Genomic DNA, 23,928 nt, shown 5'->3' with positions numbered 1-23,928 from the left:
GCTGCTGCAGTGCAGTCTTACTCTGCCTCTTGCCTATGCCTGCAAACTGCTACTCCAAATTTTTTCTCCAAGTGTACACCTTTTTTAAGTAAGGAGTCTTGTCTAGTACCAGTTATTTCATTAAGATCACAAATGAAATTCCATTCTCTTGAATTTTTTTATTAAATGCTTGGCTCACCGTTTCTATCAGTTTCAACTTTCTCTATAGTCTAAAAAGTGCATCCCAAATTTGAAAATTCATCTATTTTCTAATTTGCAATAAATAAGAGGCTTACCTCATCATTTCTAAAGTTTAATACTACTTCATGTAATAAAATTTTTAGACTAAGATTCAGTCTAGTTTTCCACAAGTAAACTGTAAATCAAGAATCACAATCTTTGGGGACCTTAGAATGGGCATTGTAGCGCATTTGGTTAAGTCAACACTTGGGATGCTGCATTCATATGGGAGAGCCTATGTTGGAGTCCTGCCTCTGCTTCTGATCCAATTTCCTGCTTATATACACCTTGGGAAGCAGCAGATAGCTCAAGTACTTGGATCCCTTCCACCCTTGTGAGAGACCTGAACTGAGTTCCTGGATCCTGGCTGCAACCTGACCCTGTCCAGTTATTGTAGACATTTGGAGAGTGAATCAGTAGATGGAAGATATCTCTCTCTTTCTCTATCTCCGTTTGTGGCTCTTCTGTTCAAACAATAAAATTAAATAGGTTTTGAAAATAGAACTTCAGGGACCTTAAAGAAACATGAAAAGGGATTCTAAACTGAGTTTTATCTCATTTGCATTAAATGGAAATCTTTTCCCCTGATTCCATTAGGCTTATCCATGTAAGGAAATGGTATACAAAACTGAAAGTTAATGTACATTATTTGTCAATGAGTTTACAGAATTTCTCACAGTATAAGCAAGAGAAAATTAATCCCTGGGCTCCCCTTGTAGTCACAGGTTTAATCTCAGATGAATTTCATATGCTACAGATAATAACAACAGGTCTCAGAAGAAGCCTAAGAAAAATATACCTAAGCTACTCCATACACTAGCTGGATGATGCATTCATAAAAGAGGAGTAGTTTTTGCTTTTGTTGCACTTCAAACATCTTTTCCAACTAAGAAAACGTGAGAGAATTGGGAAAGGGGGTCTTAAATAGTCAGAAACTCCAAATTGTTAAAGGAAGTGCAGCTTTAGTCCAAAGATAGTTTTTGTTGCTGTAAAAGAAACAAAGAAAAAGGAGAGAGGTTCTGCTTGAACTGCGTTAGCTAGAATGGAGACCTGACCTTCCAACAATCTTCCAGCAGGAGAGGTTATTATGCAAATTGATGTGTCCAGCTGTTGCTCTTTTCCATGGTGGCTAAAATAAAAGGAAATAGGCTCAAATTGCAGCATGGGGGACTTCGATTTGGCAGCTCTGCAAATGGCCCTTTGCCTACCAGCCGGAAAAAAGTGACAACTGATTGCAGGAGAGTATTAAGGAATACTGATTTCAAAACTGACTTACCGTTTCTCCACTCCCTGTCAGCATTCGGAGCAGTTAGTGCCGTTGGGATGCTGTATTCAACTTAACAGGTAATGCAGAACTTTTATACAGTACACAGAGAAGATTTCATAGATTTTTTAAATTTAAGATTTTATTACAAGACACAAAGTCTTCTTTACCTTTCTGATTTGATTTTTACAAAGAAAAAGGAAGTGTTTTAGGTCAATGGTCTTGATTTCTAAGTAGTACAGCAATAATAGTAAAAATAGTTCATGTGTAAACTGGGATTTAGAATTTTAGACAACATGTCAACAACCTTATCTTATTTGCTGTTTGGAGAGGCTTATTTACATTTCACAGAAGGAATAACAAGAGTGAATCCATGGAAGATGAGTGACTTGGCCAAGCTGTCTTGAATACTATGTGTTCACGGCTGTGAATGAAGTATCTGTGTATCTGAAACAGGGATATGTGCAAGTTGATTTTTCCTATGTTTTATTTATCATTTAAGGTACTTTATATTTGTATTCCTGGAAAACTAGACTGGAGGTCCTTGAAGGTAAAGATTCAGTCTCATTTTCTTTGTTTCCTTCTCCAGTGCCTAAACTGTGTGCTGCCTAAAAAATTTGCAATATCTTTGGAGGATTCACTGGCCAAATAAAAGTTACATTTACTGGCTATTATCGGCACAGGACTGGGTTCTTTATATTCCTTGGCATTTGATTTAATATTCAGAAAAGACTAATAATTATGTGTTATCACTTTTGAGAACACAGTGTCTGGGAAAGACAAGGGATAACAGCTATCATCACAATTGTAAAGTGATGGAGTGAGAACTTGAAACCAGCATCTCTGATTCAGTAGCCACTGATATTCTACTTCCTGTCATCCTTGCATTCATTCAACATACATTTATTAAGAAATGGTTCTGTGCCAGGCACTGTTCTGGGAGCTGGGGATACAGTGTTGAAACAGGACAACAGAACAAAGACTACTGGGTGTTACAAAGCTTCTACTCTGATTCCTTTAATCTTTGTGGTCCCTCCTCCTTTCTCTTCTTCCTCCACTACTTTCCATCCTTTTCTCTCACTTTTAGCTCACCTTTTAATATGAACTCCAGTGGCAAGAATAAAAAAGTTACCAATTAGATCACTGTTTCTTGTAGCCTGATTGATTTTATAGGCCCGGCATCTTCTTAGCTGTTACCTGTCAGAAGCCACTGTGTATATTATTTAATAAACATCCCCTTTGAGGAATGTTAAAGAATGCCTACACAGTGCAGAAACTCCTCCTGCTCCATGTTGTTATAAAATGGGTGAGCTGATGGAGACGTCTCGCAGAAATGTTCGTGCTCCCATTTGAAGATGCTGAGGCATCTGTTTCATTGGTCCACTGGCATACTTCTGCCTTCAAAGACTGGCAAATTCCTTCCTTTAGAGACTTACTACAGCACATCGCACACCATTAGTAAGTCCCAGAACACGCGAACATGTGGATGCTTAGCAGTACAGGGCAGACAAGGCATTTTTCCTTGGTACTCGGTGTCACAACTAATCACATTTCGCCTCTCCTGGAAGCACTGGGCCACTTCAGAGAGTATTTTCTTCTTCACTTAATCACACTTCCCTGCCGGCTATGCAAATAAACTGCGAAAGAACATACTTCCTGAAAATCTTTTCTCAAGGAAATGCAATTCAAGACCTGATTTTGTGCACCAAAAAAGGAACACTTGTCACTGACAATATCCTTCTATAAACATCTCAGCTTGCAAAATTTTCTTGGTTGCTTGCCCTTTTATATCAAGAACAATGAAGAACAAAAGAAGGAGCAAAGATATTAGACAGATCTCACTGATTACCTTGGGATAATACAGTTTTACATGTATGTTACGCATTTCAAAACAGTAACATGCGGCGCCGGCACACCGGGTTCTAGTCCCAGTCGGGGCGCCAGATTCTGTCCCGCTTGCCCCTCTTCCAGGCCAGCTCTCTGCTGTGGCCAGGGAGTGCCGTGGAGGATGGCCCAAATACTTGGACCCTGCACCCCATGGGAGACCAGGAAAAGCACCTGGCTCCTGCCATCGGATCAGCGCGGTGAGCCGGCCGCAGCGTGCCGGCCGCAGCGGCCATTGGAGGGTGAACCAACGGCAAAAGGAAGACCTTTCTCTCTGTCTCTCTCTCTCTCTCACTGTCCACTCTGCCTGTCAAAAAAAAAAAAAAAAAAAAACAGTAACAAACAGCACATTACTTTTCTAATTAAGTTATTGAGTAATATTAGAAAACTTTTATTTAATGAGTACAAATTTCACAAGTACAACTTTAGGAATATAGTGGTTCTTTCCACCATACCCACCCTCTCATCCCCACTACACTCCACCTCCTCCTCCCTCTCCCATTCCCAGTCCCATTCTCCATTAACTTTATACACAGAAGACAGACTCTAATTTAAGTAAAGATTTCAACAGTTTGCACACACACACACACACAAAATTTAAAAAAAAAACTGTTTGAGAACAAGTTTTACAGTTAATTCTCCTAGTACAACTCATTTAGGACAGTAATGAGGAAAACTCATTACTCCTATATGGGAAGTAAGTGCACAGTGCCTCCTGTTGCTAATTTAATAATCAACACTCTTATATATGACATCAGTGATCACCAGAGGCTCTTGACATGAGCTGCCAAGCCTATGGAAGCTTTTGGAGTCCACAGTCTCCATCAGTATTTAGACAAGGCCATAAGCAAAAAGTGGAAGTTCTCTCTTCCCTTCAGACAAAAGTATATCCTTCTTTGATGGCCCCTTCTCTCTACTGGCACCTCACTCACAGAGATCCTTCATGTAAGAAAGGTGTTTTTGGGCCAACGCTGCAGCTCACTTGGATAATCCTCCACCTGTGGTGCCAGCATCCCGGGTTCTAGTCCTAGTCAGGGCACCAGATTCTGTCCCAGTACTCCTATTCCAGTCCAGCTCTCTGCTGTGGCCCAGGAAGGCAGTGGAGGATGGCCCAAGTGCTTGGGCCCTGCACCCGCATGGGAGACCAGGAGGAAGCACCTGGCTCTTGGCTTTGGATCGGCACAGCGCGACTGCTGTAGAGGCCATTTGGGGGGGTGAACCAATGGAAGAAAGGTCTTCCTCTCTCTCTCCCTCACTGTCTAACTCTGCCTGTCAAAATAAATAAATAAAGATTTTTTTTTTTTTTTTTTTTTTTTTTTTTTTTTTTTTTTTGCCACAGTGTCTTGGTTTTCTATGCTTGAAATGCTCTCATGGGATTTTCAGCTTGACCAGAATGCCTTAAGGGCTGATCCTGAGGTCAGAGTAGCTATTTAGTAATTATCATTCTGTGAGTCTGCCATGGGAACTGCTTCTCATGTTGGAAAATTTTCTCCTTTATAATTTTATCTATTGTTATTACCAGACATTTGATCTTATTTATATGATCCCTTTAAGACTTAATCCTATCTATGTGATCAATTAAACACTTAATGTGATCACTTCAACACTTAAGATGGCATTATTACTACACAGATTAATGGGATTTGGAGTCCCATGGCAAGTTTTTAGGTGTACCCTTTGAAGTAAGTCCATAGGAATGTATACATAGTTATATAGCTTTATAGTTACAAATTTCCTTCTCTCTTTCCTATTCCCACTCTTATTTTTTCCTGGGATATATTTTCAATTGATTTTATACACATATGATTAATTCTATGTTAGGTAAAAATTTCAAACAATGGTATTAAGAAGAAAGGAAAACTTTTTCTCAACAGTCAATACAAGGGCTGTTTAAGTTATTGCTTCTCAAACTCTCAATTTCACTTCTACAGGTTTCCTTTTAGGTGCTCTGTTTGTTATCACACATCAGGGTGAACATATGATATGTCCATTTGTGACTGTATTATTTCACTATGTATGATGTTTTCCAGATTCATCCATTTTGTTGCAAATGACTGGATTTCTTTTTTCAACTGTTGTGTAGTATTCCATAGAGTACATATCCCATAATTTCTTCATCCCGCCTTCAGTTGATGGGCATTTACATTGATTCCATGTCTTAGCTATTGTAAATTGAGCTGCAATTATATGGGGGTGCAGATAACAGTTTTATTTGCTGATTTCATTTCCCTTGGGTAAATTCCAAGGAGTGGGATGGCTGGGTCATATGGTAGGTCTATATTCAGATTTCTGAAGTATATCCAAACTGTATTCAATTGTGGTTTTACCAGGTTACATTCCAACCAACAGTGGCTTAGGGAAACTTTTTTCTCCACATCCTTGACAACATTTGTTGTTTGCTGATTTATATATGAAAGCCATTTTAACTGGGGTGAGGTGAAACCTCATTGTAGTTTTAATTTCTGTTTTCCTGACGGCTAGTGATCCTGAGCACTTTTTCATGTGTTTGTTGGCCATTTGGATTTCTTCTTTTAAAAAATGTTTGTTTAAGGCCAGCGCCACGGCTCAACAGGCTAATCCTCTGCTTAGCAGTGCCAGCACACTGGGTTCTACTCCTGGTCGGGGCGCCGGATTCTGTCCCGGTTACCCCTCTTCCAGGCCAGCTCTCTACTGTGGCCAGGGAGTGCAGTGGAGGATGGCCCAAGTGCTTGGGCCCTGTACCCCATGGGAGACCAGAATAAGCACCTGGCTCCTGGCTTTGGATCAGCACGATGTGCCGGCCACAGTGCGCCAGCCACGGCGGCCATTGGAGGGTGAACCAATGGCAAAAGGAAGACCTTTCTCTCTGTCTCTCTCTCTCTCACTATCCACTCTGCCTGTCAAAAATAATAATAAAAAAAAAAGAAAAAAGAAAAGTGTTTGTTTAAATCCTTGGCTCATTTTTTAACTGGGTTGTTTGTTCTGTTGTTCTTTAGATTCTTGATTTCTTTATATATTCTGGTTTTTAATCCTTTATCAGTTGCAAAGTTTGCAAATAATTTCTCCCATTCTGTAAGTTGCCTCTTCACTTTCCTGACTGTTTCTTTTGCAGTAAGAAGCTTCTCAAATTGATGTAATCTCATTTATTAATTTTGGCTTTGATTGTTTGTGTCCCTGGGATCTTTTCTGGAAACTCTTTGCCTGTGCCAATGTTTTGATGTGTTTCCCTAGTGCTCTCTAAGAATTTGTGTTATCAATTCATAGATTTAAGTGTTTAATCATTTTGAACGGATGTTTGTGTAAGGTGTAAGGTAGGGATTTTGCTTCTTTTGCTTCATACTTCTGCATGTGGAAATCCAGTTTTCCCAGCACCATTTGTTGAAGAGACTGTCCTTGCTCCAGGCATTGCTTTTAGCATTTCTATTCAATTCCACTGGTCTAACCACCTGTTTTTGTACCAATATGAGGCTGTTTTGATTATTATAGTCTTTAGTATTTCTTGAAATCTGGTATTGTGATGCCTCCAGCTTTGTTTTTATTGTATAAGATTGCTATAGCTATTCAAAGTCTCCTATGTTTCCAAATGAATTTCAGTATCATATTTTCTAGATATGAGAAGACTTCTTTGGTATTGCATTGGCATTGCATAGAATCTGTAAATTGCTCTCTGAAGAGTGGACATTTTGATGATATTTATTCTTCCAATCCATGAACATGACAGTCTTTTCCTTTTTTTGTATCTTCTATTTCTTCCTATAATGTTTTATAAGTCTCAACATAGAGATCTTTGACTTCCTTGGTTAAATATATTCCAAGGAATTTGAAATTTTTGTAGCTATTGTGAATGGTCTATAGTGTCAATTTATCTGTTGTTTCTTTATTGATTTTTTTCTGGTTAATTTGTCCATTGCTGAAAGTGGGGTACTGAAAACCCATTATTGTTGTTTGGAGTCTATATCTCTCTTTAAATCCATTAACAATCATTTTAATTAGGCAGATGCCCTGTAATTAGGTGTACATACATTTAAAATAGTCACCTCTTCCTGTTGAATTGATCCTTTAATCATTATATATTGTCCTTCTTTGTCTCTTTTAATAGTTTTTGTGTTAAAGTCTATTTTGTCTGATATTAGGATGGATACTCCAGCTCTTTTTCGGTTTCTGTTAACATGGATTATCTTTTTCTATCCTTTCGCTTTCAGTCTGCATGCATCTTTGTTGGTAAGATGTGTCGCTCCCCCTCTTCATGGAGGAACGACACTAAACCCTGCCTAGGCTTCATATCCGAGTCACGGCACCATTATGTCGCTCCCCGTCTTCGTGGAGGAACGACACAGGACCCTGCACTGTTCTTTCGTCTGCTCGGCCCTCCCCGGGTTTGCTGCTGGTTCTTCCCGGGTTGGCTACCGTCCCTCCACCTCCGTGGAGGGGTGGTTCCCCCTGCCACATTCCCCACTTCCGCAGGGGAGCGGCACACCGCCGGCCGGCTCTCTCGGGGGCTGCACAGGTGTTCCCTCAGATGTTCCCCTTAGATGTTCCTGGTGCATGCCGTCTCTCTCCTCCTTTATAGTCCTCCTCGGCCAATCCTAACTCGGCTGCCCACACGCCGAGTACGCTGCTCTCCTCCAATCAGGAGCAGGATCAGCTCCTGGAGGTCATCACTCAAGTTGGCAAGAGGCAGCTGCGTAGAAGCTGTTTTCTCCTCTCCCAGCGCCATATTGTGGGAGAGCAGATGCATAGAATAAGTCTTAATTCCAGTAACTTAGTCTAGTCCGGGTTGCTCCCCACAAGATGTGTTTCTTGTAGGCAGCAAATAGATGGGTTTTCTTTTCTCATCCATTCAGCCAGTTTGTGTCTTTTAACTTGGGAGTTGGGGTCATTTGCTTCCAAGGTGACTATTGTTAAGTACTAACTTTGCCCTACCATGTTTCAATAGTCTTTGGTGAGTATAACTGGCTTTCCTCTGAATGTGATTTGTCGTTTCTCTCATGCACATATTAAGATCTTTTCTTTATGTTTTACTGTGGAGAGTTTTACTATGATATGTTGTGGTGAAGATCTTTTCTGTTTCTGTCTATTGGGAGTTCTTTGTAGTTTCTGTACTTTGATATCTCTTTCTTTGTCCAGATTGGGAAAGTTTTCTGTTATTATTTCATTAAGGCCTTCTAATCCTATCTCTCTTTCTATGCTTCTGGAACTCATAGATCTCCAACCATGTTTTTAAGTTTGCCAATTTCTTTCTTTTTTTTTTTTTTTTTTTTTGGTCTGATTATAATCTTCCCAGAAATTTGTCTTCTAGTTCTGATATTCTTTCTTCTGTCTCATCTATTCTATTGTTAAGGCTTTCCACTGCATTTTTTATTTAATCTATTGAATTCTTCATTTCTAGTATTTTATTCTGACTTCTCTTTAACAACCCAATTTCTTGGGAGCACTTTTAATTTAAATAATGAATTTGCTTCTGATTATTTCTAAGTAATCTGATGGTTAATTTTCTAAATTCCCTTTCTGGCATATCCTCGATCTCTTCATCTTCACCTTCTATTATTGAAGAGTTGCAGTGTTTCTTTGAGGGGCTGATAGTGACTTCCTTATTCTTATTTAAGGATTTTCCTTTTTTATTTTCAGCATTTGTGTATATTTTTCTTTTTTTGTCTGTGGAGATTCTCTTGTGGTGAAGTTTCCCTCTGTTATAAGCTACTATGTGTCTGTGCATTGCAAATGGAAGCACAGAGCCCCCCCTACTGGAGTCCTGCTCACTTCTCAATTGTGGTAGAGGAGGTTACCAGCTCCAGTGCGTGGAGCCCCATCTACTGGGGCCTGGCTGGCTTCTCAATGGTGGATGGAAAAGGCTTGAGTTTTTGATATTCAGGACTTCTTTTTTTGTATGGCTTGCATAGTGGCAAGAAATTTTTCTGAAATGTTGTGGTTCTTGTTCCTGGGGTAGGAAGCATGATGAGGGGGTCCCCACAATTGATGGGCATATACATAGGAGGTAAAAGTGGCAATCCCCTGCTCACCTTCAGAAATATAATCAAACAAGATGGCTTCTCTCAGCTGGCTGCAGGTCCAGGTGAGGAAGGAGGGGTTGCAGATGTTTGCTCTTCTATAATTTCTCTTTTTTCCCATGTGGAAATTCAAAAGCAGCTCACAAAGCTCCTCCTCCTGCTGCTATTTTCAGCTCTGTGAACCCCCAGTTTCCCATCTAACCTGGTCTACTGGAGCCTGGTGCCAGCTTCCCTAGTCCACGCCTCCACCATGCCTCTGCCGCTTCTGTTTCGTATTTGCTCTCTCAGTGTGGACCTGCCCAGTCTCTGTTGGTCTCCTGGGCTTCCTGTCACAAATTTCCTATGGCTCTATCTCCAACGTGTATCTTTTCCCTTTTTAATTTTCTATCTGTCCCTGTGTGACTCAGATCATCCTGTTGCTATAGCACTATCTTGGGATCCCCCAAAATGCTACTTTTAAAATGTGTGTGTTATTTAGCTAATAATTTTGAGTGTTTCTCTTGTTCTTAGGGACTGTGATAGAGTCAGAACCAAAAAGAATATAGTCCATTTCCTTACAGAGTTTTCAGTCTAGTGGGAGAAGCAGAGATGGATATACAGGCCATCCTTCTACATAAGTCTTATACCATTCAAGCTGGGACACACTGGGAAACTGGGCAATCTCCAAGGTCAGATTACCTGACTTCAAACCCTGGCTCAACCACCCATTAATTGATTTGAGCAATTTACCTAAACATTCTAAGTCACAGTATTCTCACTAGTAACTAAGTTTCTAAGTTATACATTTACATTGAGGGGATTACAAATTCATGAACATAGGCCAGCTTATGGTGCAGTTAGTTAAACTGTTGCTTGTGACACCAGCATCCCATATCAGAGTGCAGGTTCAAGTATTGGCTATGTTTTTTCTGTTCCCACTTCCTGTTAAGATGCCTAGGAGGGCAGCAGAAGATGAACCAAGTAGTTGGGCTACTACTACCCACATGGGAGACCAGAATGGAGTTTCTGGCTCCTGGCTTTGATCTGCCCAGATTGGTTACCATGACCATTTGGTAAGTGAACCAGCACATGAAAAAATCTCTCTTGTCCTCCCCTCTCTTTCTGTATTTCTTTCAGTTAAATAAATAAGTCTTGAAAAAAAAACAGTTATGAATATATTGAGAACTCTTAGGAATAGAAGCCTAGAAAAGGTACTGTGTAGAGGAACTGAATGAAGCTATCTTGTCAAAATAGGAATGTTGCTGTGGAATATTAAGAATCTGGAAGCTATTCAACTTCAGCTGTGCTGAGTAGCCTTGCAAATCTGTTTGACTCTCTCCACAGAGACCAACTAGACATAATAACCAAAAAGGGGGGGGGGGTGTAAAAAAAAGCTGCAGGGCAAATGAAACAACGACTTAAAAAGAGGCAATGCCATTCCTGCCACCTGTCCTCACCCTTTCTCTTGAGCTATCAGCAGCTTTTCTTAGGAGAACACTATCTGTGTCATGCATTGCAATTACTTGGACCATGTTCTGCAAAGAGTTGCTATTTTTCTGTTGACAAGGCATGTTGAATTGATCATTTGGCATTACATCATATCCAATTTACTGTCTCATAACACTTTGTTTTATATAAAGAATTGTGTGCCAGAGGGCGCCGCTGATGTTGAAAGCGGATCAGTTCAGTCATTCACCTCCACTGCTAATGGTTTTGCTGCCAGCTTAGTAAATTTGAATTAATTCGGTAACTTCGCTTTCATGTAGGAAGAGAAAATTCTACTTTTGAACGTAGGTAAAGCCAATCGCAAGCTGAGGCGCAAGGTAAGAGAATTTCCATCTCTGGAAGTTTCTGATATCATATTTTTACCATTTGTGAGGTCAGCAATTTCAAAATTAAACTATTTTTTACTTTATAATAGTTTTAGAACTATAAAAAAAAACTTGTGAAGAAAGTTCAGAGAGTTCCAGTATAATATTGTTTCCCCTATTGTTAGCATCCATCTTGCATATTGTGTATGACACATTTGTAGTGACTCAATATCGACACATTATTATTACTGAGGTCCATACTTTGCTAAGATTTCAGTAGTTTTATCTTATGTCCTTTTTCTATTCCAGGCTGCATTGAGGATACTCATTTAGTTTTAGTCATTGTGTTTCTTAAGTCTCCCCTATGCTATGACAGTTTCTCTGAAATAGTTTTTAATAGTACTTCTCAGGCATTTGTAGAATATTTCTAATTTTCAAAATGTTCTTTCTCATAATTAGACAGAGATGTTGGGGTTCTGTGAGGAAGACCCCGGAGAAGAAGTTCTATTATGTCCCATCAAGGGAGCATGCTACTAACAAGGATTATGCTAATCTTGACCCCCGCTTGCACATCTGAAATAGTGTCTGCAATTTCTCCACTGTAAAGTGAATCTTCCTCTCCCTTTCCAGCTGTGCTACTTGGAAGGAAGTCAGTTCAGGGGTGAAACACTATGCTTCATGTTCACAAGAGGATGCTATCCCTATAAAGTATTTGGAATTCTTCTATACTTGAGATTCGTCTACCCCCACATTTACATACTCAGTTATTTATATCCATATAAACTCATGGATATGAGTTTTATACTTTTGGTTATACTCCAGTGCAACTCTATTTTGTTGTGTAAATCATTTTAACTTTGGTGATGGCAGCTCTTTTAGTTGGCTCTTGAGTTCCTTTTATATAACCCCATTACAGTGGGTTTTGCTTTGGGGATTTTTAAAAAATGTTTTCTTCCCTTTTTTTTAAAAAAAGAAATTTATTTATTTATTTATTTATTTATTTATTTGAAAGCCGGTGTTACGGAGAGCAGGAGGCAGAGAGAGAGGTCTTCCATCTGCTGATTCACTCCCCACATGGCCACAATGATCAGAGCGGAACCAATCTGAAGCCAGGAGCCAGGAGCTTCTTTCAGGTCTCCCATTTGGGTGCAGGGGCCCAAGGACTTGGGTCATCTTCTACTGCTTTCACAGGCCGTAGCAGAGAGCTGGATGGAAAGTGGAGCAGCCGGGATTTGAACCAGAGCCCATATGGGATGCTGGCACTGCAGGCGGCAGCTTTACCCACTATGCTACAGCGCCAGCCCCTCCCTACTTTCTGACAATAGAAGACCTAGCCACAGAACCATCAATTTCTCTGAGAAACACTGCTTATTTCAAAGAACAGTATTAGAAACTGAGATCCTGGAGAGTCATTGCTTCTCATACCAGATTTTTTTTTCTTAGCACTTACTCTTCCTCATAACTCCCTAGGGGCACAGAAAATCCAGACTGTCCAAGACACATGCTATGGTGGTTCTTCAACCGCTAGCCATGGGACACTCTTCCACTATCAAGTTTTCTATCTGGATCATAATCCTTCACTGTTCCTATAATCATCATCCTAAAATAATTAATTATTTGGACCTTGCTACAATCTCACATTTGATTTTGCATAAATGTTCATTACATTGAACTGAATCTACAATATGATTCCCATTAAGTTGTTAAAAATTGCTAATGGGTTAAAGCGTCACTACTCACACAAGATAATTGAATTTTTGCTGCAGAATTTCTGAAGATGCAGACATACCCCAAGGGAATGACACCAAAAATAGTAGATGTTTCAGAAGATGTGTACAAGCAGGTAAACCTCAATTTAATGGGTCTTGACCAAAAATTAAAGAGAATGAGCAATTTCATAATGCATCAAGCATAATTAGAGTGCACATGGTATTGTGAAGTGTGTGTATGTGTGTGTGTCCACACCTGCTTAGTACTGGTGCACTTGCCATTGCCATTGTGTCCCAATGTATAAGACATTATTGTTCTGGTTTTATATGACTATAGAGGGTATTAGAAATGTTAAGGATTTCCATCCATATCCTTAATTTGGTAAAGGAGGACCCTTTCTCCTTTCATTCCTTTGGAAGTGTCTTGCATTATGGATATGGCCAGGGACATGCCAGCCTGGTCAGTTTGGGTACCCTGTGACCCACTCTTGTGATATGGAATGATAGGATCAACATGTGAGAAGAACTATATCCCTCCTTTTGCCTTCAGATTCTATTAAGAATTATTCCCATCTATTTAGACACTCAGGTACATAGCAAGACAGTTACACATACTAGTTTTGCTTTATTGTTCACACAAGCTGTATCATTTATTAACTGTGTAGTTTTAGCCCAGTATAATCAATTGACTCATTTGTAAAATGGAACAAATGATGTAATATACCTCACCAGGTTTTTTTGATTACAACATTTAATATGGTAGGTTTTCAATAAATATTGTCAGCAAGCAATGTTTTGCAAACTGTCGCTCACAACTCCTGAGTGGATCATAACATTCACTTATTGGGCTTTCTTCAACACTGAAACAATAAGTTAATAGAGTATGGTAGCTTGTATGCAAGTAGAATAAATTTGATAGTCACTTTTTCTGATTGTGTGTGTGTGTGTGTGTGTTTGTGCACTCACACCTGCATACTTGTGGGTCTGTATCTGAGTACTAAGCCATTAGGTAAAATTGTATTAAAATGGTGTTATTGATCTGGAATATCTGAAATATCAGATACTTCCACCCCAACAACCCAATTAACCCTTCTCCAACCCTCAATATTAAGTTTATTTGTATCTCTTTCAGATAAGCTCCCATCACCTTCTTGTCAAGGTTAAATCTCATATTAAATCATAGAACCCCAAATTATGCCAGTTTTCACAGCTATAACTTTATATTTGTTGATGTGATTGATTAATAACTGCATCTATTTTTAGACAGTACACTTTCTGACAGTCACAACCAGTCCTTTCTACCTCCGCTTTATATTCCCTACTTCTAAGACAGTACCCAGGACACAGCAGATGTTCAACAAATATTGAATGAATGTGTTCCTCCAAACCTCTGACTCTCCCATGTGCATAATCAGTCACTAAGTCCCATGAATTCTTTCTACTTCACATCTCTCAGACTCATTCACTTCATTGCATTATTTGTGGATCTTCCTTTTCTAGCCTGAGTATCAGCAAATTCTCCTAACTGGTCTCCTTATCTACACCCTGCTGCTTTTCCTCCCACTCCAATCCAATTAATTTTCTCCCTAAGTGATTTTTTACTGAAATAAAAATCTGATCATTACACCTCTCAGTTTAGTATCTTTCAGTGGCATCTAATTCCCCTCAGGAAGACAATCAAACCCTTTATTATGTAGGGGGAGCAGACATTCACAGGCACAAATGCCAATGGGCAACATTTTAACTTCATTTTCTTATAACGCCATATAACTCTTATAACTACTTTTCCCCAATTCAAAATCAGTTTAAATTTTTTTCATGTAAAACTCAATCCAACTGACTGAATTCTTGGTCAATTCAGGTTAATATTTCAGTCACAGAAGGGATTATATCCCTCTCAGTTTTCATTTCTCCTAGGGTTGAGTTTAATTATTGGGAAATAGAATGAGAATAAGGGCTGCTTACATCATTGGCACTATCACGTGGTTCAGAGGAAAAGGCTTCTGTTTCTTGGTCTCCACCTGCTTTAGATCCACACTGGGCTTTGAATTCTGCATGTGCTCTTACATTCTTGCCCTTGAGTGATCAAACCCATCAAAGGCAATGTGGGCAGTCTAGAGATGCTGAGTCGGTCCATTTATCTAATCCCCACTCATGCTGGTCCACAGAGAGATCAGTCCTGCAATCTTGCAAACTCCAGAGGCAATGTCCACCTCACAGCTTTGTTATGTATGACCCTGGTCCCACCACATTAATATTCCCGGCCAGTCCCTGATAATTGTACTGGGCATCTTTTCTGTCCCTTTGTGCCACTGCCTCCGCCTCCACTTCTATCTTTCCCCCTGCCCTGCTTTCTCTTTACCTCCCTCTTAAATATGACGCCTTCTTGAGAACCTTCCAGGAATTTCTGTATGCAATGCATTTTTAGGAACTGGAGCATTCTACTGGGCTATCATCCTGTCTCTAAACATTTGCATCAGGCATTTGAATATCAAGAACATACAGTTTTGATGAAGTACCACTGTGATTTTCTTTTAAATTCCCCAAATTCTTCAAGGTCTTGGGAAGACAATTCTATTCTATGATCTCACCATATTTCTTGTAGTATATGATCTATTTGTAGTTTTCTTCAAAGTGTATAGGTGTTTTAGTATGAGAATTACAAGGAAAAAAAGAACTATGCTCACTTACATTCTTTGCCTAACACTTGAATGATGAATTTGGAATTTATCATCACAAACTTGTCTTTACTGTGGTTGGAGCTGTGGTATAGCAGAATAAACTGCCTCTTGTGATGCTGGCATCCACCTGTGATGCTGGTTCAAGTCACGGCTGCTCCACTTCTGATACAGCTCCCTGCTAATGTGCCTTGGAAAGCAGTGCAGATGGCTCAAGAGCTTGGACCCCCACACCTACACTGGGGACCCAGAGGAGACCTTGGTTCCTGGCTTCAGATTGGCCCACTTCTGGTCATTCAGGGCGTGAGTGAACCAACAGATGGAAGATCTCTCACTCTCTCTCTCCCCTTGTCTTTCACATAAATCAGTCTTTTAAAAAACGTGTCTTAAATTTACTCTCACAATTGCAAAACCTCTCTGAAGTTAATAGCAATACAGAAACTCTCATAGAAGCTGTGTGATTAAAGTTGGAGGTTGGTGATGTTTATTTTATTTGTTCAAGTACTGTTCTAAGCACTTCATTATTTCATTTAATTCTCACAAGAATCTCTGGAGGAAGGTAGAATTATAGATTTACTATCCTTATATTACTTAGGAGGAAACAAAAGAGAAGCGATCTACATAAGGTTATATAGCATATGGTTAGACAAAAATTCTAACCCAGAGAGGCATTGTATTTTGTTGTGAATTCTTCCTTTAGACCCAGATTTATTTTCTTCATTTATTTTTATTTTTGAATTAATTGTATTATGTATGCTCAGGATTTATAATATAACGTTGCAAAACATATATAGATAGTAAAATGGTTACTATAGTGAAGCAGATTACCATATCTGCACACAGTTAAATTTTGTAAGAAAAGAGCAGCGAAGATCTACCTACTTAAAGTCCCTAATAAACACAATTTTATTGACTATGATACTCATGTTTTACATAAGATCTCTCTATATTTGTTGATCCTGCTTTTTTGCTATTTTGTATCTTCTGACGTATTTCTCCCCATTTTCATCTCCCTATCCCCCAGCACTTCAGGTAGCCATTGTTTCATTTTCTATCTCTGTATGTTTGATTGTTTAAAAGTTGCACAGGTAAGTGAGATGAGATTGTTCAATATTTTTCTTTCTAAATCTGGCTTATTTCATTTAGAAGAATGTTTTCTATCTCTCCAATTTGTGGCAAATGACAGGATCACCTCCTTTTTAAAGGATGAATAATAATCCATTGTGTGTGTATATATATATCTATATATATTATATATATACCACATTTTGTTTTTAAAAATCATTTTATCTATTTTATTTATACAGATGACAAAGAGTTGAGAGAGAGAGAGAGTGAGGAATCTTCCATTCACTGGTTCACTCCTCAAATGCCTGCAGCATCCATGGCTGGGTCAGACTGAAGCTCGGAGCTGGAAAGTAAAGGTAGGTGTCCCATGTGGCATTGGCAAGGAGGCAATGATTTGAGCCATCAACTGCTGCCTCCCAGGATGCGCATTAGCAGGAAGTTGTAATCAAGAGAAAAGCCAGAATTTGAACCCAGGCACTCTAACACAGGATGTAGACATCCCAAGTGGGCTATTTACTGCTCTGCCAAACACCTTCCCCATACATCCTCTTTTCATCATCTGTTGGTTCATCAGCAGAAACCTAGATTGCACGTGTTGGCTGCTGTGAGTAATGCTGCAACACACATAGGAGTGCACATATTTCTACAAGGTTATTTCATCTCCTTTGAATATGTACTCAGAAGTTGGGGTCCTGGTCCATAGAAATTCATTATTAATTTCTTTAGGAATCTCCGTTTTTATTTCCATAATGACTGCATCATTCTGGATATCTGCCAACAGTGTACTTGTGTTCCCTTTTCTCGACACATTTGCCAGACTTGTGATCTCTTGTCGTTGACAATAGCCTTCCTAATAGGAGTCTCACAGGTTTTTTTTTTAAAGATTTATTTATTAACTTGAAAGTCAGAGTTACACAGAGAGAGAAGGAGAGGCAGAGAGAGAGAGAGCGAGAGAGAGGTATCTTCCATTGGCTGGTTCACTCCCCAGATGGCCACAATGGCCGGAGCTGCGCCTATCCAAAGCCAGGAGCCAGGAGCTTCTTCCAGGTCTCCCATGTGGGTGTAGAAGCCCAAACACTAGTGTCATCTTCTATTGCTATCCCAGGCCATAGCAGAGAGCTGGATTGGAAGTGGAGCAGCCAGGATTTGAACTGGCACCCATGTGGGATGCCAGCACTGCAGGCGGTGGCTTTACCTACTATGCCACAGTGCTGGCCCCACACAGGGGTTTTAATTTGCACTTTGCTGATTGCAGATATTGAACACATCTTCATATATTTGTTGACTGTTTTTATCTCTTCTTTGAAGAAGTGTTTCCTATAGCCCTTTATCTATTTTAAGTTATATTCCCGAGACTCTTAGAGTCCTTGCTGTCAATTATTTTGCTACTGTGCAAACATCTCTGTGCTACACATCATCTCCACAACTTGATGCTGGATTTCACTCTCCAGGTGAAGTATTCTTTTTCTGTCTTCCTCCGTTTCATTGAAAAATCACTTCAGTGCAGCTAAATTCTCAATCGCTAAGATGTGGAATCAACCCAAATGCCCATCAACTGAAGACTGGATAAAGGAATTATGGGATATGTACAACATGGTATACTACACAGAAGTAAGAAAAACATGAAATATGGTCATTTTCAACAAAATGTATAAAGCTTGGAACCATCATACTTAGTGAAATGAGCCAGTCCCAAAGGGACAAGTACCATGTGTTGTCTCTGACCTGTGATAACTAATAGAGCACCTAAAAGGCAATATGTAGAAGTGAAATTGACACTTTGAGAAGCAATGACTTGAACAGCCCTTGTCTTGACAGTTGAGAAATAGCTTCTTTTTATGCTATATGTTGAACTCTTAACACAGAGTTAATCATATGTGTATAAAGTTAATTGAAAATAGATCTTAGTAAAAAATAAGAGTGGGAATAAGAGAAGGAGGAGGAAGAAGAGTGGGAGTGTGCGTGGGAGAGCAGGCACAGTGGGAAGAATCACCATGTTCCTAAAGTTATAAATATGAAGTGTATGAAATCTGTAACTGTAAAGCCATATACTTATACATATATTCCTACAGACTTACTTCTAAAAATACAGCTTAAAAACTTGCCATGGGACAACAAATCCCCTTAAGCTAGGTGATAAAAATATTATCTTAAGTGTTAAAGTCATCATATGGATAGGACTAAATGTCTGGTAATAATAATTACTAGAATTAAAAGGTGTGAATGCTCCAACGTGGGAAGCAGTCCGTACAGCAGACACATAGAATGACAATAGTTTTAAGTAGCACTCTGACCTCAGAATTAATTCTTAAGGCATGCCGGTCTGGCTAAAAAGACCATGAGAGCATTTCAGGCATGGAAAGCCAAGACACTGTGGCAAAAAATGTCCTACATGAAGGACCTCTGTGGGTGAGACCCCAGTGGAAAGAAGGAGTCATCAAAGAAGGACATACTGTTCTCTGAAGAGAGGAGAGAACTTCCACTTTGCTTATGGCCTTGTCTAAATACTGATGGAGTTTGTGGATTCAAAAGGCTTCCATAGCCTAGGCAGCTCATGTCAAGTGTCTCAGGTGATCACTGACATCATACTTAAGAGTGTTAATTGCTAAATTAACAACAGGAGTCACTGTGCACTAACTTCCCATGCAGGACCTCTGTCTTCAAAGTGTTGGATTATGAGAGTTAACAGTAAAACTTGTTCTCAAATATTTATTTCATTTTAATGCATTAAATGGAGGATATTCTTATGTTTCATAAGTTTAGTTATGTTCATTGTTTATTTTCTTATGTACCTCCTTAATTAATTGTTCTCGGGAGTTACTTTCTTCTAATGTATTAAGTGGACGATATCCATATGTCTCATAAGTTATAGTTATGTCTAAGTGCTCACAAAAGATGTATCATTCTTGCATGCTTCTTTAATTAAGTTTCTAAAAAAAAGAAGTGAAATTAACTTTAAGATGCAATGACATTGCACAGCCCTTGTCTCGACTGTTGAGGAACAATTTATTTTTCATGCAAATTGTTGAACTCTTTACTTAGTATAGAGTTGGTTTTCTATGTATAAAGTTAACTGAAAATGGGTCATAGTGGAGAATGGGACTGGGAATGGAGAGCGAGGAGGAGGAGGGGTGGGAGTGTGGGTTTGGGGGGCAGGTATGGTGGGAAGAACCACTATATTACTAAAGTTGTACTTATGAAATGCATGAAGTTTGTGTTTCTTAAATAAAAACTTTGGGAGAAAAAGTCACTTCATTACATTACCCCCAGAAAAGAAGGTTTTTTCTTTATCACCCATCTCCTCTCTCGCTCTAGTCTGAATTTTCATGCACCTCCTATGAGGTCTTGCCATGCTTCTGCTGACCTCTATTATTGCAAATATCTTTGCACTGTGGTGGATGCTTTAACAATTCATGTGCTTAACATACCACGAGCTTAGCAACAAGTGCCTGCTTGATATAAAAGGACCTCAGTGCCTAATACAGTGCTGGGCACACAAAAAGCATTCAGAACAATTTATTTGATGAATTAGGGATGAATGAAAAAGCTTGAAGTCTGAAAATACTCTGTAGTACTGTTGTAGAAATAAGACATTTTTAAAAATGGGAAACATGTTAAGTTTAATTATACCTATTTAATAATATTAGAAAATCTTGTCTTCAGGTCTCTGAAACAGGTTAAAAGACCAGCTCTCTTGACGGTAATGAGTCTTGCTAGCTTTATATATTCCTCTGTTCCCTCTGCTTTGCACACCTAAAACAGTAGGTTTTCCCAAAGTTGTCCAGCATTTCAGGATTTTGAAGTTACAAATACCAGTGAAGTACATTCTTTCTGCTGCTTGTGTAGATTATCTGTGTTCTTTCTGGAGTTAATCTTCAGAATCTCAAGAGGGAGACTATTATTACTGTGAGAAACTGCAGGGGTCTGGTTTTCAACATAACTTTGGAAGGAAGCTGTATGGGCGGTAAGCAGTCAAACCAAAATGATGAAGCTGCCACAGCCCTGGGCCACAATTAGAGCATACCAGGGGAAAGCAGTTTAATAGTCCAAGAATCCCGGAATCTTGGTGAATTTCCCAACCATCTACTCACCAGAAACATCAGTGTTGGCTGGGTAAAAGTGGACATGTGAGTAATGTCTTCTAGAGCCAGCATCCGTGTTCTCTGGCTGGTTTTCAAGGCTACCCACAGCAAATGCTCAAGCCTAAAAACCGCCAGAAGTTGTTACTAGCCCACTTAGAGAAAACAGATCTGTCCTGTTCTTTATATTCCCTAGGATGAGTACTTATTAAAGGTCACCAGTCGATCTGTTAACGAAAGGTAAATCAGGAATCCAAACAAAATGCTTGCAGAATGTCAGCAACTCTAAAGCCTGAACTAATTACTTGAAGATAAGTGCTAGGGATTTGAGGAAGAATCAACTCATTAGCATTCAGCACCTTCACTTTTGCATAAAGAAGGAAAATAAAGCATGCCAAAAAGAAGGGACATTTTCTGGGAGTGAATAAAGAAATAACATTTTCAGAGGAAAACTGCATAATCTGCTGTATATTTTAGGTGCAATTATCAAATGTTGATATGCTATTCAGCTTGCTAATTGCATTTCTGAATTCAATGTGTAAAATATTGAAGGCATTTAAAAGCAACAATGGTAGGGAATGGTTTCCAAGTGTTAATAGGTAATGGGCTAGTGCTTTAAGTTTGATGAACGCTACTGAATTCTGCAGTCAGACATATATACCTCCAAACAACGTAAACAAAGAACCATGGCTTTGTAGACCCTTTTGTCCACTAGTTTTATCTTAGCAGTTTCTACATGCAAAACATTGATTAACTTTTCAACTAAATTGTGTTTTCAAACAAAAAAAATCAATTCCTGAACAACTAACCATACTTTCCATTAAGATGATTTTGAAAAACTTTCCAATGTTTTTACTGGAATTTTTATAGTTTGTTACTTTTTCTTTTGGTTCTTCACTTATTTGTGAAAAAAGTGAATAAAAGTTTCTATAAGTGAACAAAGTGAATAAAAACTTCTATGAACAACTCTGCTATCACAATTTAGTATCCTTTATACTCCTCTTAACTCTTGATTGCATACAAGTGCACATAGCATATTTTAGGGATCAGTCAGTGCTCATTTTCTTCTTGTGTGTCTATAAGCAAAAAGAAGTAATAGATTGGAATCAGTAAATTTGTACTTAGGTGACTGTACTGATATTTCTTCCACAGCATTGCCAAATTTAGCTTATTGCCTGATACAGCAATACATATTTCCTTATATCTTTGTGTGTGTGAATGTGTGTGTGGTCCCAGGGATCTTTCCATTTTAATTAATCAATTCTGAAACTAGTTAAGTAACATAACTAGTTTTGACTATTTTTTCCAATGATATTAACCAGTTTCCAAATGTTTATAAGCCTGTTTTCAAGATACAGTACACAGCAAGGAGTAATGGGAATCGCTATGTTGTAATCTAGGTTTTAATGACCATCTGGGAAAACTGATAGCCCAAGGAAATATCCTATGGTGATTTTATGATTTCTCTTATAGCTCATTTGTTTTATTTTAATTAGGTAATGAAAGAAAAAGAAATCTCCTCCCCCACTGTGACTATCTGAAGGAATTAATAGTGCTCTAGGCAACAGGTATGGTCATTTTAACTAAATTGATAGCAAAAATGAATTCAGGTTTTTAGTACTGATTAATCCTTCACAAAGGAATATCTTGGAAGTATACAAACTGTCATGGTCCATCCTTTTAATTTATACACAAATTAACACACATATACTCACAAATGAACCAATCTGTGTCTATTCACGAAGGCATTTGCAGATGTAGTTTTTGAATGTGTTTTAAGATTTTCATTGGATTTGCCCAGAATAAAATATTGTGCTTTTTGACATATTTAACACAGCCTCTTTAATTATCATATAAAAAATGCTTTCTTTCTAACAGTAATCAAAGATTTTTATTTACAATGTTACATAGATTACATATAACCAATAGTAAGCAGATATAAAATGTGCAGGCTGTCAATCCTGCTATTTAGTTGGTTAATTTAAAATAAATGAAAACTACAAAATCATGTGTCTGAAAAATCCTTATTGCTTATTATATCTTATAACCAGATATGGGACATTTCAAAATACGCAATACAAAACAAAGTCCTTTGCTCCATAAAATGTCAAATGTAAATTAGAAATAAATAAATTATTTACTAATGGGAATAGAAAAATAGTTTTCCTTGTTTGTTGGAGCAGAGAGGGGTCATGAGAAAGATAAAACATCACAAAGGCAAGACAGTTTGAGAGAGGCATTCAACAGAATATTTTGTACAAGGGAAATGGAAAAATGTAGAAGATAATGAAAACAAGGCACTAGTGGTGGGAGAAGTATAATAGTAGGTTTTTCCACAAATATATAGATGCTAAGAATAAAAAAACAGAAAATTCAATTCCTTCATTGGAATATTCCTGAATTTTATGTTTGAAAGGCTCATGAAAATGTGCATTTAAAATTTTTTTAGAGCTTGTTAAATGAGTGCTTTATGAATAGTACCTCATTAATCTTTTCTTACTGTGTGGAAAGTAATTATTGTTTTACATTCCTAAAAAAGTATGTTTATGGTCTATTTTGATGTAGAGCTTTGCAGTTGTTCAAGGAACATGAATTGGGAGTAAAGCTGAGACAACCTGGCTCCATTTACCAAACCATAGACAGGACTGTAAATCTAGCTGGCAAAATATGAAAAGAAACCCATATGCTTTGAGTAATCTTTGTGTATGTGACATGATTGATGACAAAAAGAAGTAGTATCATTTATCCTGTCATGTTCTTGAAAGAAAATATATTTGTATGTACACACATATATATGTATGTATATATGTGTGTATACACATATAAATTCATGAAAACATTGAAAAAATAGAAGTGTGTGGGCTACAATATATATTTTATTAAAGAAAACACTTTTTCAAACAGTTGGTATAATACAAAGAAAATCAGTGACAACTACTTGAAATTATTTATAAATGAAAATTAAAACTGTTGTCAGATTTTTTTCTCCAGGAAATTCTACACATCTTTTACTTTTTATGTCATCGATTAAAATATTTCCCAACTTCATATTTAGAATGCACTTTGAGCCAACAGGACATTCTTATTTCTGTCACTGGGAATGATAACATGGAGTCACATTAGATGAGGGTTGTTTTGGAAAACTTCTGAAAGTCACCTGATGCCAAGTCTGGAACTTGCAATAGCTTCCACAAAGAAAATGAAAATAGCAAACGCTGATGTTCTTCCTCTATCAGTTAAAAAATATATG

General features: G+C 38.3%; 1 pseudogene; it reads left to right on the top strand.

Annotated features, from left to right (window-relative positions):
* Window positions 1-23,928, top strand: part of LOC103348827 (tyrosine-protein phosphatase non-receptor type 2-like) — a 173,496-nt pseudogene that overhangs the window by 115,156 nt on the left and 34,412 nt on the right.

The sequence above is a fragment of the Oryctolagus cuniculus genome, chromosome 3 (genome assembly GCF_051225735.1).
Source record: "Oryctolagus cuniculus isolate XC-2025 breed Fujian yellow rabbit chromosome 3, ASM5122573v1, whole genome shotgun sequence".
Taxonomy (NCBI): domain Eukaryota; kingdom Metazoa; phylum Chordata; class Mammalia; order Lagomorpha; family Leporidae; genus Oryctolagus; species Oryctolagus cuniculus.
The sequence above is the reverse complement of the archived record's forward strand: the minus strand, read 5'-3'. Positions and strand labels throughout refer to the sequence as shown.